Source organism: Bufo gargarizans, chromosome 4 (genome assembly GCF_014858855.1).
Source record: "Bufo gargarizans isolate SCDJY-AF-19 chromosome 4, ASM1485885v1, whole genome shotgun sequence".
In the NCBI taxonomy this organism is placed as follows: Eukaryota; Metazoa; Chordata; class Amphibia; order Anura; family Bufonidae; genus Bufo; species Bufo gargarizans.
In genome coordinates, this window is record NC_058083.1 from 502853730 (window position 1) to 502870160 (window position 16431).

A 16431-nucleotide genomic window follows, 5' to 3' on the forward strand; every position below is an offset into this window, starting at 1 on the left:
AAAAATGTGCTTTGACGGACACTAAATATCTTGCCCAGCAACAACAGTACAGCGGTGGGTAACGAGAGATTTAGAGGGATTTAAATTTGAGGCCTAGTATTTAGGCGCTGGGTCACCGGTATGGATTTAGTGACAGAATTAGACTTGGAAATGCACAGAAGCGTGTGTGTGAAGTTATTCTGAATGACCCTATGTGCACCTTCAATATTATATACCCTTTTAGGGATAGATTTCAAATAGCTCTGATATAGCAGAAACCACTAAATTATGAAATTGCTAAATTGGGAATTGTACTTCAACCCAGAACAAAAAATGTGCTTTGACGGACACTAAATATCTTGCCCAGCAACAACAGTACAGCGGTGGGTAACGAGAGATTTAGAGGGATTTAAATTTGAGGCCTAGTATTTAGGCGCTGGGTCACCGGTATGGATTTAGTGACAGAATTAGACTTGGAAATGCACAGAAGCGTGTGTGTGAAGTTATTCTGAATGACCCTATGTGCACCTTCAATATTATATACCCTTTTAGGGATAGATTTCAAATAGCTCTGATATAGCAGAAACCACTAAATTATGAAATTGCTAAATTGGGAATTGTACTTCAACCCAGAACAAAAAATGTGCTTTGACGGACACTAAATATCTTGCCCAGCAACAACAGTACAGCGGTAACGAGAGATTTAGAGGGATTTAAATTTGAGGCCTAGTATTTAGGCGCTGGGTGACAGGTATGGGTTTAGTGACAGAATTAGACTTGGAAATACACAGTAGCGGGTGTGTGTGAAGTTATTCTGAATGACCCAATGTGCACCTTCAATATTATATACCCTTTTTGGGATAGATTTCAAATAGCTCTGATATAGCAGGAACCACTAAATTATGAAATTGCTAAATTGGGAATTGTATTTCAACCCAGAACAAGAAATGTGCTTGAACGGACACTAAATAACTCGCCCAGCTACAGCACTAGGGACAGATTTAGCTGGATATAAATTTGAGGCCTAGTATTTAGGCGCTGGGTGACCGGTATGGATTTAGTGACAGAATTAGACTGGGATATGGCCAAAAAATAAACAGACTATTGCTGGTTAAATGCACTTGGTGTGACAGCTTCACCCTGATGTAGGCTTTAGCCAAAAAACAACCACACCATTGAGGGTTAAATGCACTTGGTGACAGGCGCAGCTTGCCCCTGATTTTGTATATGGCCAAAAAATGAACAGACTATTGCTGGTTAAATGCACTTGGTGTGACAGCTTCACCCTGATGTAGGCTTTAGCCAAAAAACAACCACACCATTGAGGGTTAAATGCACTTGGTGACAGGCGCAGCTTGCCCCTGATTTTGTATATGGCCAAAAAATGAACAGACTATTGCTGGTTAAATGCACTTGGTGTCACAGCTTCACCCTGATGTAGGCTTTAGCCAAAAAACAACCACACCATTGAGGGTTAAATGCACTTGGTGACAGGCGCAGCTTGCCCCTGATTTTGTATATGGCCAAAAAATGAACAGACTATTGCTGGTTAAATGCACTTGGTGTGACAGCTTCACCCTGATGTAGGCTTTAGCCAAAAAACAACCACACCATTGAGGGTTAAATGCACTTGGTCGCAGCTTGTGCTGGCGCACCACAAGACACAAAATGGCCGCCGATCACCCCAGAAAAATGAGACTGACAAACGGTCTGTGCAGCCTAAAAACAGTGAGCAATTGAGGATCAGCAGCTCAATGATCCACAGCTGCAGATCGATCAGTTAATCAAGTCCTTTGGAGGAGTTAATCTGCCTAATCTCGCCCTACTGTCGCAGCCGCAACCTCTCCCTACGCTAATCAGAGCAGAGTGACGGGCGGCGCTATGTGACTCCAGCTTAAATAGAGGCTGGGTCACATGGTGCTCTGGCCAATCACAGCCATGCCAATAGTAGGCATGGCTGTGATGGCCTCTTGGGGCAAGTAGTATGACGCTTGTTGATTGGCTGCTTTGCAGCCTTTCAAAAAGCGCCAAGAAAGCGTCACAAAAGCGCCAAGAAAGCGACGAACACCGAACCCGAACCCGGACTTTTACGAAAATGTCCGGGTTCGGGTCCGTGTCACGGACACCCCAAAATTCGGTACGAACCCGAACTATACAGTTCGAGTTCGCTCATCCCTAGTTACTATAAGAAGAGTATAGGGATAGAAAAGTGAGATATAATTGAGTATGTTTGATCAGAGAAAGCATAGAAAGATAGTGAAGGACTGGTGACTGTCTCAGTTGTTTCATGCAGCTTTCTAGCAACTAGTTCTGCATTACAAAATCCTGCAAGAACGTCATATTTTCTGTATGAACAGCCAGATGTAACAGGAGCTGCTGTGCGCCGCTGTTCCCCTGCTTACCGCCGCGGTCCCGGGCACCGTGTTCAGCGGTGATCTGCTGACAGAGTTTCCTTTCAGCCCTGGCCACAGCATGCTTTCTGCTTGTTTCCTGCAGCATTTCCTTAAGAGCCTGCATGCGTCACTTCCTGTGCTTTATGGGTTAGGTCAGGGATGGCCAACTTGAGGCTCTTCAGCTGTTGCAAAACTGCAACTCCCATCATGCCCGGACAGTCTACAGCTATCAACCTATAGCAGTGCATGGTGGGAGTTGTAGTTTTACAACACCTTGAGAACCGCAGGTTGGCCATGCCTGGGTTAGGTCATGTGACCTCGCTGACCAATCCTAGCCTTCCTGCACATATATAAGTGGCTCAGCCCCCTTCCCAGATGCCTCAGTGTCAAGGTCCTTGTGTCCTGCTAAGTTTCCTAATATCCACTTGTGTTCCTGGCTCGTACTTGTGTTCCTGGACTCTGCTACCTGTATGATCCCTGCCTGCTTGCTTTGACTCTCCTGTTGCCTGACCTGGATTGCCTGACCTGTACCTGTGCCACCTGCCTTGATCTATTGTCTGTCTGACTTTGCCTCTGTCTCATCCTTCGGTCCTGCACTGTTGCTCCTGGTAACGACTCAGCCTGCTGACAACATCTGTACCTCTGGTACCTTTCTCAGGTACCTCCTGGTCCGCCTAGACCAAGTACCTCATGTGCCTATCCTCTTCAAGAGGTAGCGACCTGGTGTTCGTCTCGGGAAAGTCTATCCCCACCATCAGGGGTACTGTAAAGATCGAGGGGTTCACTTAGACAACGCCCCTAGAGGAGGTAGGACACGTGGCACAGTGGGTTCACACCCGCTGGTTTGTGACACCAGACAGCTTTTTTTTCTACAGTTCATAGACTTATTGCCAGCACCCAATAACATACATTTTGATGCAAACAATGAGCAGTTGAACATATTCTTTTCTAAAAAATAGTTATAATTTACCATTTGTAATTGGACATTTCAGTGCATTCACAGCTTGCTGTAGATTTTGATGAGTGGACGACTGTTGCCCGCTTGTAAGACCAGGAAGCCCATCCCTGCCCCCTGCCAAGTCACTCACTTCCCTATGCCTCCCCTACCACTAGCAGCAGCCGCAGCAGCCAGTTCAGTTCATCTTCAACATGATGGAGCAGTTTTTTCATGTGCTGTGCCAGGCTGACACAAATCAGCTAATGGAGATGTACCATCTGAACAACCAGGTTCAATCCAAGTTAGATAGGGGCCTTTCCCTGGCACATACCCCATTCTCTGACCCTATGGACGTCTGGGCAGGCTGATTGGAACAGTGGTTGGAACTGGCCCAGTTTGCTCTCTCGTACTGTCTTGTCCAACTTCCAGTGTTATCTCAGAGAGGGTTTTTAGAGCGGGAGGTGGGATCATCACATCCAAATGGAAAAGTTATCTTCCAATAAGGGACAAAACATCACTTTTGTCAAAGTAAACGGGTCATGGATCTGTTAATATTTTCACACACCTTTACCTGAGGCCCATGTATAGATCTGGCATTGCTGACAGTGCCCCATCATACTCATGCCACTGCTGCTGTCAGCCTGCCTACAATTATGTTCCTTGCCGTATGGCTGCTGCCGACAACACCACAGCTTGCTACTCCCTGCTGTTAATCCCCTACTGCCACTTCTATTACTGCTACACAGCTGCCACTACTACTACTATCCCAACACTGCCGCACACACATATACTTACTGCCTTGTCTGTTCCATGCTGTGCTGCTATTGCTGGCCCTACTGTTGCTGCCACTATTATCCCTACACAGCTTTCACACCCCAACCTTTCCACATCCACACTGTACTGCTGATGCTCCCAAATAAAATAATTTTTCCAGACTTGTTCAACTTCAGAACCAGTCACTACTTCTTCTGAAAATTAACACTAGTATGTATTAATATGGGCAGACATTATTTCCCCATTAACACATAATCTATGGACATTTGTGCATGAAAAGCCACTGTTTCTTATAACATTAACATGTGTTTGGGTGTATAAACAGGGGAAGTGATCTAACCCCATCAAGGCGTAATTTTTGGATGCTTGTTCCCAACAAGCCATTGTTTTTTTCCGTGTTTTGTTTAAACACCATATGCATCATACGGATACATTTTGGAAGGTTTCTAATATTAAAAGACATAACACATCTGATGGCGCGGTGTGTTCTTAAACATGCTGTTTATTAATGCCGTCAACCATGTGTTTATCCATGCATTTATTTAGCTATTTATGTCAGTATCACTCTGACATGATTTTCTATTTATGTCATTGTGTGAAAGAGCTTAAAGTAAAGAAAAATTCTATCAGACTTCAGAGTCTCATATACCAATTTTCAGGCCTGTTGAGACATAGTCACGTATATGAACACAACCTAGGTAAAAAGCTGGTCACACTTGAAATCAATGACGCCCAAAAATATAGAATCAAGTAAATTGAATATTGGAATGCCTTAAAATATATCTTTAATAATACCAATCAAAATGATAGGCTCACCAAAAAAGTATCAGAAACCTCACTGGGAGGTAACAAATCCCTGCCAACCACCGTGAACTGGTAGGAAAAGAAAAAATATATACAGCCAGGAGGTGTGTTCACTGACCCACTCAAAGAGTGAGTTGAGAAGAAAACAGGGATAGCAAAAAAGAGGGAGACAGATGCTGGGTCTCAACCCCTAAACATGTCCCTGTGTTCTATCTGTAGATGGAAACTCAATCTGACTATCCCTAGATGGCCCTCAGACCTATCCTTTGACTGCCCAGCTTCGTCGGAAGCAAGAAGACCAGTCACTACTAGAGAAGTCAGATGTGAGAAAAATAATAAACAATGTCCCTACGCGTTTCACTGGCCTTCACCAGATCATCAGGGGACCAAATACCACCAGGACCGCAGGCAGACAGTAACAAACAATGTGTGCTTATTACAGCCTAAAATGAGAGCTAAGGCAATTACAGAGACAATCCGATCAGTGTGTGAGGATGTACTTAGCTTGCCAAGTTGTCTGCTCGCGTCCAGGGTCCGCACCTATCCTGCGTCTGGCTGTGGGAGCGGATCATTCGCGCTGGCGTCCTTTTTAAACCACGCGCGTTACATAGGCTCCTCCCCCCATAACATGTGATCCGTCACGTGACGCGTGACGTATAGAGTCACGTCACTAACTAGAGTCACGTGATCGGGGGCGGCTCTAGGCCGTCCATGCTAGTGCGGCCAAATCTCTATAAGATGTGATTGGTCTTGCAGCATGAGGGGGCGGATACCCGGGGATGCTGGTGGCGATGAGGAGGTGAGCAAATTCCACTCTCCACCAGTTACCCATATTCCGGCTAAACTAGCCAGATAAAGGTGCGTCGCTCCTTACTGTCACAGGAGGCGCTACCTAGGATATTTAAATAGCAGGCTTCAAAGGCTATGGATTGAATAGCCATATATCAATGGTGTAGAGGTGAAATAAAAAAATGGATAGAACAAGTCTAACCATATGTATTCATCGTTTGTGGACTAAACAGTTAGTGTCTATGCGTGACAATGTACACAGAGCAGACATGATATTGTAGTTTAGATAAATGGATCTTAAATAGACATATGCAGAATAGTCAAGGGAAATAGAGGGGAGTATATAGTGGAGGATGCCAATAATATTAGGACCTATAACTAAGTGGATCACCACTAGAAGCAATGGACTTTTTGGATCACCACAGGGGGTGAGTCATTATACCTAAAAGTAATAGACTTTTAACCCTTCTAGCCAAGGAGGCAGCAGAACAGAGGGCATCTAAATCGTATACCCCGGCTCTACCATGGATCTGAAAGGCCGATTTTTAGGGAAACAATGATGGCATAAATGTAAATATAAGTATATAATTAGATACATACACATATCTATATCTATCCTAACCACATTAGATAAAATATGACCAAGGATAGGGTACATGATAGAAAAAATATGTATCCAAGATGGAAATATATACGTTAATATGTATATTAAATATATTCGGTGGATACCCAGTGTACCTGGATGGATATGGATTTCCGAGATTAGTGAGTGGATCTTGTCTCCTCAATGAAGGAGCTAAATGAAAGCTGCTCATTGAGGCCAGTGGGGTTAGAAGTTTTAAGCTCAAATATCCACCACATCTCCCGCTGCAATATCCTGCTGTCCCAGGAGGGATTGATTCAATACCCATAAAGGTGGTGCCTTTAAAGTTTCCATTGTGGCTGATTTCAATGTGTTTGGCTAGGGGGGTGTTCCTTTTGTTCCTAATGTCTCCAAGATGTTCCCCCACCCTCCTTCGAAATTCCCGTATGGTTTTACCCACATATTCCAATCCGCAGTGACATGTGGCCTTATAAATGACTCCTTTGGATCTACAATTCAAGAATCCCTTGATACTGTAAGTCTTGCCGGTTATATTACTTTGGAAAACACAACCCTTATTGATAAATGGGCACGCCACGCAGCCACTGCAGCGAAAGCAACCCGCAGGCGGTTTTAACCAGCCACCTATCCGGTTGTTGGTCTCGCTGAAGTGGCTGCGTATCAGGCGGTCACATATAGATCGACCCCTACGGTACGTGATATTGACAGTGGGCGCAACAACATCCTTGACATCTGGATCGAGCAACAGGATGTTCCAATGCTTAGAAATGACCTCACGTACCTCTTTTGCGGCCCCATCAAAAGTGCCAATCAGGCGAATCTGTTTTTCTTCTTTTTCTATCTTATTAGGATGTAACAGTTCAGTTCGACTTCTAGAGCAGGCCTTCTGGTATGCTGCTCTAAGAGTCGATTCGGGGTAGCTTTTTTCCCTAAATCTTTTCTGTAGATCATCCGCCTGTTGTTTGAATTCTCTCATATTGGAACAGTTCCTCCTCATTCACAAGTACTGTCCCGTGGGGATACCCCTTTTAAGCGGAAGGGGATGGTGACTGTTCCAATTGAGGAGGGCATTAGTAGATGTGGGTTTTCTATATGTTTTCGTTTGAATTTCCCCTTGTCTCCCTCTCATGATAACAACGTCCAAGAAAGGTAGGGAGTCCTTTTGAACCTCAGACGTGAACCGTAGCCCCACATCATTGATGTTGAGTCTGTCAACAAATTGTTGTAGCTGACCAGCCTCTCCATTCCACAACAGAAAGATATCATCGATGAACCTGACCCACGTCCCCACCTGTGTGACGACATGGGTCAGAGAATCACCAAAAACAATTGTCTCCTCCCACAAGCCCAGGAACAAGTTGGCGTACGATGGGGCACAAGGGCTGCCCATCGCTGTGCCCCTGAGCTGGTGCTAGAAGAACCCATCAAAAAGGAAATAATTAGATGTTAGCGTGAATTCCAAAAGTTTCATGACCAGGTCATTATGAGCATAATGTTGTCGGCCCCTGGTCAATAGGAAGGTCTCTACTGCTCTCAGCCCCAGATGATGTGGGATTGAGAAGTATAATGCCTCTACATCGATGGAGGCTAACCAGGTGTCACCCTCTATGCAGACTCCTTCCAAACGGCCCAAAAGATCCCTAGTATCCCTAATGTAAGACGGTAAAGTCCTCACAAAAGGGGCCAAGATGTAGTCTAGGTAAATACCCACATCTTGTCCTAGGCTGTTAACCCCGGCTACTATAGGTCTTCCTTTAAGTGGTGTTGTTCCTTTGTGAACCTTTGGAAGACTATAGTAGGATATTTTTTATACAGGAAGTCGAATTCATCCCCTGAAATTAGGCCAGATGATTTGGCCTCACTAAGGATGGTTTTCAATGTTGTTTGGTAACCAATAGTGGGATCACTTCTGAGTCTTTCATACGTGTCTTTATCCTTTAGTAAATCAAGGCAAAGGTTTTTGTAATCTGATGTGTCCAAAATCACCACATTCCCCCCTTTATCGAAGGATTTAATAGTGATGGCCTTGTCACGTGCCAGATTTTCTATAGCCCTGTATTCTTCTTTGGAGCAGTTGAATCTGGGTTTCTCCAGAGCCATCGCCTCCAAATCTCGCGACACTTGGTTCAAAAAGACGTCAATGCAGGAGGGGTCCCCAACTGGTGGTATTCTTGTACTTCTATTTTTCAATGTAGTAAAGGGCCCTTTACCCTCCTGCATTGTACAATCACTCAAATTGAACAACAGTTTGACATCTTGTAAAATATCAGATGGAATGCCTAGTTCTCTGCTCTCTCGTCTGTTGATCAAGGCATAGTGTTTGTGCCATTCTAGTCACATAGAATCGATTCGGTAACTAATCATGATTAAAATTTCACTCATATCTAATATTGTGGCACAATTTTGGAGCTATATGTCACATATAAGGAGATGCCCCTTTTCCATAAAGCTAGACGTCTGTTCTAGTAAGCCATGTCCCATTGTCAAACTGGATGCAGAGGATTTCTCAAGATCCAGATGTATAAAAAAATTTGAAAATGCGCCAGGTTGCTCTAAAATTTATTTCAGTTTACCACAGTGTCTAGGTGCACTCACATTAGTAAATGTAGAAGATTGTTTAGATACGCTCTGAAATCCCTTAGAATGTTTTCAATGTAGATTCCAATGTTCTGGATGACTATTAAAGTGACCTTCCTGTGAAAAATAAAAACTTCACAGCGCTCTTACATTGTCAGGGGCAGCTTTAGGCCAGATTCACATGTGGTGTTAAAATGTGCTAAAAAATCTGGACTTAAATTCTACTTGCATTTCTATTTTATGCAGAATTACTATTGCATATTTTGTGGTGTATTTCGTGCAGATTTACGTTGCAGACTTCAGCGCAGAATTTTACATCATATTGACGTCTATGATGAAATTCCACAGACAAAATCTACAACACATATAGGAGAGAATTTATCATGAAGTTAGTTTTGCTTGAGTCTTTGTTGGCGTACTGTGCAAAAAATGTATCAAATGCCACATGTTATTTGTTAAGTTTGGTGCGTGCATCTTTAAACCTAACACTTTTATGTAGAAATGTCACTTCAGTGGGAAAGTTGCAGTAATAACTCCGGAGTTAATCTAATTAACATAGCTAGCCATGCTCACTTTCCCACCCACTTTTCAAAACTTTAGTGAGGGGTAGTTCTAAAAAGTTGAAAAGCCTTATTTTGTGACTTAATTGTTGTCTGTGGCCCTGCTACTTTAGACACCTGCACCGCACCATTCACCCTGTGTCTGTCACAGATCCTGTTCTCCGCCACAGTGCCTGGCTGCCGGTGTCGCTGCTCTAACTTTGGACCTGTTTCACAAATTTGCATGAACCCTGCTTGCCCAGACCTTGTCCTGTTACTGATTTCGAGTTTTACCTGAACGTGATCTCGTTGACTTCCGCATCTCACAAGACCAAGCTGGAAGACCTCATTCCAGGGCTCACTGCCTGAAGGATTGGAATGGGGTCTTAGTCTTGCAAGATGAGGAAGATCACACACTGGGCTCCAGCATGGCAAACCACTCTCTATTAACATATAGAGTTCCAAAAACTAACAGGGGACATACTGTAGCTCTTGTGTGAGTAAAAAATAAAAAGTGCAATACTCAGAGGACCAGTGGCATTAAGGACAGGTACTTAGTTTCAGTTATGAAATGTCATGACACGTCCTCTTTAACTTTATGTAAATATTATATATAACATGGTCTTCAAAGAAGATTTTGTGCTTAAACCAGAACTATAAAAAAAAAAACCATTTAATAAGGTAGAATTTTTTTTCCCCCTTCTTCATTTTTTGGCAGAACAATTTAATAAATGTAGTAGGTATCAGATCTAAAACCGATATTGTAGGAGATCTGCAAAAAGTAGGAAATCACTAAGGTGCATATTCAGAATACATGTAATAAAAGACAGGTATAAGATATAAGAACACATGCTAGCATAAAAACAAATGAAATAACCCAATGCAACAAAGCCTGGAACATTACTTTCTTAGTTCCTTTCAACTTTTTTTCCCTCTTATAATGCCGAATTCATGAATGTAGCTATGTGCCACACTCAGCTGGTTACTTTCAGATGTAGCATGTGGTAACCACTTGTATTTCTCAGTAATTTGTTACATGGCAAGACTATATTTCAGTAGTGAGACAACAAATAAAGTTCAGTGTTACACATGTTTTTTACATATGCGTAATTGTGATGCATGGAGTCAACTCACTACTTCCAAATGAAGCCTTCTTCTGCAGCCAGTATAGTTTGGACCTTTTTCCTTTCTGTTCTAAGCAGGGTGGGGAAAAGCTGCTAAGTAGACTTTTGACTCCATGACTGGACTCTTCTCTGTGTTATTATTGGGTCCCAGCTCACTGGACTCTTTTTTCCATGCCCGGACTCTTCTCCTTGTTATTTTGTCTCTGCCCAGCAGACTCTTCTCCACATCATTATTGTTTCCCTGCCCAGAGATCTCTTCTCTCATATTTTTGGACTCTTCTTGATGTTAACATTGTGTCCTGCCATTGTGCCCACCATTTAGTCTTGATTTCAGTCCAATAAAGCATAATGTTTGACATTGTCTACACAGGGCAAGAGTGGAAGAACAGGAACAAGTAGATGAGGAAGAACAGAAATGACTGGGAAGTCAAAACCTACAACTACCTCATATTATTCCAAATTGTCCCCAGATCAAAAACAGCATAAGTCCTAACCAAAAGAAAGATCAATGGGACTATAACTATAATGAATATTGCACGGAGCTATGGAAACTCCACTTAGTTTCCAGCTGAATATATAGTGCTGAATAGAGATGGCCTTGTGGTTCGCCCGGCGGTCGTTTCGCAGCAAACTTTGCTCGTTCGCGATTTGCTGAACATGCGAACATATGGCAATATTAGCACGCGCCATATTTTTTTGCATAGCGCCGAACTTTGACCCATGACAAAGCCAATTGAGACGTTTCAGCACATGGACACACCCCCAACCATATAACAGAACTCGATCTGGCAGCCATTTTACATCATGTGTTTTGCCAGTGTAGGGAGAGGTTGCATTTTGGAGCAGGGACAGTTAGGGACACCAAACGCTAGCTAATAGGGCCGCACAAGTATTTTTAATCACTGATATAGGTGTGCTATCGATAGGTGTGATATAGATGGGCGTGATATACTTATAATATACTTTCTAACATAAAAATTATATTATAGTGTATTTGTATTGTGCAGCAGTTGTGTGCGGTTCTGCTGCGATACCGCAGCTATATAGAGGGACAAATGTTATTGGAGTAACTAATTGCAATGGGTGTGATATGCATGTTGCCCGCCAAAAAAACTCTTGAGGGCTGCGATATAACTTCTTCCACAAAATCCTGATTGAGGGGTGCTATATACCTGTTTCTGCTAAATACTGATTGAGGGGTGCTATATACCAGTTTCCACCAAATACTGATAGAAGGGTGCTATATACCTGTTTCTGCCAAATACTGATTGAGGGGTGCCATATACCTTCTTCCACAAAATACTGATTGAGGGGTGCTATTGCTATATACCTTCTTCCACCAAGAACTGATTGAGGGCTGCAATACACCTGCTTCCACAAAATACTGATTGAGGGGTGCCATATACCTGTTTCCACCAAATACTGATTGAGGGGTGCTATATACCTGTTTCCGCCAAATACTAATTGAGGGGTGCCATATACCTGTTTCTGCCAAATACGGATTGAGGGGTGCTATATACCTGTTTCCGCCAAATAGTGATTGAGGGGTGCCATATACCTTCTTCCACTAAATACTAATTGAGGGGGGCTATTGCTATATACCGTCTCCCACCAAATACTGATTGAGGGCTGCAATACACCTGCTTCCACAAAATACTGATTGAGGAATGCCATATACCTGTTTCAGCCAAATAGTTATTGAGGGCTGCTATATACCTGTTTCCGCCAAATACTTATTGAAGGGTGCTATATACCTGCATCCGCAAAATACTGATTGAGGGGTGTTATATACCTGTTTCTGCCAAATACTGATTAATGGGGTGCTATATACCAGTTTCCACCAAAATACAGATTGAGGGGTGCTATGTACCTTCTTCCACAAAATACTGATTGAGGGGTGCTATTGCTATATACCTTCTTCCACCAAAAATTGATTGAGGGCTGTGATACACCTGCTTCCACAAAATACTGATTGAGGGGTGCCATATACCTGTTTCCGCCAAATACTGATTGAGGGGTGCTATATACCTGTTTCTGCCAAATACTGATTGAGGGGTACCATATACCTTCTTCCTCCAAATACTGATTTAGGGCTGCAATACAGCTGCTTCCACACAATACTGATTGAGAGGTGCCATATACCTGTTTCCGCCAAATAGTGATTGAGAGGTGCTATATACCTGTTTCCGCCAAATACTGATTGAGAGGTGCTATATATCTTTTTTCGCCAAATACTGATTGAGGAGTGCCATATACCTTCTTTCACAAAATACTGATTGAGGGGTGCTATTGCTATTTACCTTCTTCCACCAAATACTGATTGAGGGCTGCGATACACCTGCTTCCACAAAATACTGCTTGAGGGATTCTATATACTAGTTTCCGCCAAATACTGATTGAGGGGTTCTATATACCTGTTTCTGCCAAATACTTATTGAGGAGTGCCATATACCTTCTTCCACTAAAAACCGATTGAGGGGTGTTATTGATATATATACATTCTTCCACCAAACACTGATTGAGGGCTGCGATACACCTGCTTCCACAAAATACTGATTGAGGGGTGCCATATACCTGTTTCCACCAAATACTGTTTGACGGGTGCTATATACCTGTTTCCGCCAAATAATGATTGAGGGGTGCCATATACCTTCACCCACAAAATTCTGATTGAGGGGTGCTATTGCTATATACCTTTTTCCACCAAATACTGATTGAGGGCTGCGATATACCTTTTTCCACAAATACTGCTGTTCTCTGCCGACTTTGGCAGAGGGTCATTTAGAAAATGACAGGCAGAGGAAGAGGCAGAGCATTCATCAGGGATGGTTGGAGTCGGGCAGGTGCACCAGACCGGTGCCTAAGTGGGAAGTTGGAGAAGGTGCATGCGATAACTTCAAAGGGCGCACCAGAGTTGGTTGAGTGGCCCACCCAGCCTTCCGTTTCTGCACCCTCCTCATCCTCTGTATCTGCACCCTCCTCACTCTCTGCTGTGTGCACCCGCAAAGACACCATAGCCCCTTCACTCGAGTCAGAGGAATTATTTTCCCATCCATTCCCAGACCTTACCAATGGGCAGCCATTCTTGGCATCGGATGAGAAAGAGGAGGTAGCAATGGCTGCCACCTAGCTCAGCCCAAGGAGGGTGGTCTCCGCTGTTGCTGCCTATTCTGAGATCTCTAATATCAGTGGTGGTGAAGGTGACGATGATGACGTGTCGATGGACTTCACGTGGGTGCCCACAAAAGAGGAAGTGAAGGGGAGTTCAGAGGGAGTGACGGAGCAGCAGATAGGGAGGAGAAGGAGGAGAAGCAGGCAGAACTCGCAGTGCACAGGAGGCAAAAAGCAGACTGCAAATGTATCTGGATGTATGCACGATCACATCTTGCTCTCCCAGGTCGCCGGCACATGGCTCCGCTGTGTGGGCTTTTTTTTAACATGTCGGCTGCTGATAATAGTATTGCCATCTGCAGCCTGTGCTGTCAACGCATAAGTCGCGGTAAGCCCATCACTCATCTAGGGACGAGCACCTTAAGAAGGCACCTGGTTTCCCATCACTGAGCTCAGTAGGAGCAACGCCGTCAGAACCCACAAAGCCACACTCCCGATGCTCCACGGCCTGCCTCTTCTCCTTCTCCATCTCTCCTCCCATTTGTCCTCCATTCCACCTGCCACCGTGCCGTTGTTGTGTTCATCTGGAAAAAGGCAGGCTTCCGTGGCCCAAATGTTCAAACGTAAAAAAACGATGACGCCGGAAAATCCTCTTGCCCAATGGTTGACCCCTGGCTTGTTGGAACTGCTAGAAGTTTGAAGATGTGTTGTTCACTTCGTATATGAGATCATTCTTGCAGTCAACCCATCGACAGCCGCCCTCTGGATCCAGCCTCAGGGAATGCCTAGAAGGACAAGTGCCCGACTACATCGGGTTAACGGCCGATGTGGACGCTCTGAGAAGCGAAGAACCCCTTGACTACTGGGTGTGCAGGCTTGACCTGTCACCAGAGTTGGCACAATTTGACATGGAACTCTTGGCTTGCCCCTTGTCCAGTGTCCTGTTCGAAAGGACGTTCAGCGCAGCAAGGAGAATCGTGACCGATAAGCAGTGATGGCCAGTTCGCCGTGTTCGCCCGCGAACACATGCTGGCTGGCATCTTAACTCACAAGTCCGACGATGCACAGGTAAGCCCTTACCTGTGCCTGCGCCGCGAGCCGGTCTGAAACAAATGCGGTCATCGGGAGCAGGCAGTTCGGAGAACAGCCCGATGAAGGCCCCCGGCGGCTGTTCTCGGAACTGCCTGCTCCCGGTGACCTCATTTGTTTCAGACCGCCTAACATAGATGTATTTCTATATAATAAATGACCACCTAATTGTATTATTATTTGGGGGTAGGGCTAATATCTTTATATTATATAGATTCTAGTGTATTATACTGTGCCCTGTATTTCCCAGTATAAAATGATCCTTGGGAAGCACAGTCCTCATCCCTGACCACCAGGACCAGATAGTAACGCTGTGTACTGGTGCTTATTCTAACACTAGGGCTGGGTTCACAGCCTATTTTTGCCATCCATTTAATGCATACCAAAAAAGTATGCGTTAACAGATGCCTCAGACTGATGCCGTACAGTGGCGTCCGTTCACCATACAGTTTCATGATAGAAAAAATAATTACGTTAACATATGCATTTTTTTAATGGACTCTGCAGGATACAAAAACGTGTAGTGCTGCACATTTGTATACATCAAACCGATAGGAAATAAAAACTTTCTAGTCTCCAGCAGGGCACATTTTTAAGAGTTTCCCTTTAAGACGCATAAAAATGGCCCCTGATTAAAATACATATTTTTTGTGGGAATTTTTGCCAATGATCCCCCTCTGGTATATCACTGTCCATGTTGTCAGACTATTTGTGTACTTCTAGTAAGTGTTTGCTGGCTGGAAATATGCCCTGAAGGTTTTTCAGGTTCGCCTGCCATTAAAGTGAATGGGGCCCACCGCGAACGCGCGGTTTGAAAACATTTGATCGCGAACGCGCGTTCGAGAATCGTCCCGGCCAATGTCCATCACTAGTCCTGATACATACACACCTACTTTCCAATCTCCTCCTGTCTACTCCTAGCAATATTGCCTCCAAAATATTTTATGTGCATCTCATATACTCTGGAAGTCACCACCCAGCACATCAGACTCTCCCCCAACATCCAAACCTTCAAAAGCAACCTGTAAACGCACCTCCTCAGGAGAGCCTACAATAACCCTGCTGCACTGGTGCCTTGCAGCGCTGGGGTCCTTGGTTCAAATCAGACCAAGACAGAGTACCCTCCGAGTACTCCGGTTTCCCCCCACATTCCAAAAACATACTGATAGGGAACTTAGATTGTGAGCCCCTTTGGGGACCGCTTGATGCTAATGTCTGTAAAGTACATAAAAAAAAAATGTCTATAGGTGGAAAGTTGTGGGGGAGGGGTGTCATAGTTTAGGGAAAGATCATAATCTATGGACTCAGCATAGGACCATTCAGTCTACCATTTTACACAATTCTATGCAGGTGTCATTTTGATAAGAGTTAACTCTTCTATACTTTTGCACCTAAGGCCCTTTTTGATTTATGTCATGGTCCTTTTGCTGCATTGGTTTCTGCAGTTCATCAATAGCTGCTTGACTTCAGCTTCTACCATTACGGAATACAGTGCTCCATCAAGTTACAATATTAATTGGCTCCGAGACATTGCATGTTGAGTCCATAACTCTATGGTAAACTAGTAATTTGTTCCAACTTCCAAAAGCATCCCAAGTAGTGTTGGTCAAGCACCAAAGTGCTTGTGTGCTCTGATGCTTGACTAGAACACTTCCCAATGCTCAGGTGTTCTACAGAGCACTAGTGTTGAGCGCGAATATTCGAATTGCGA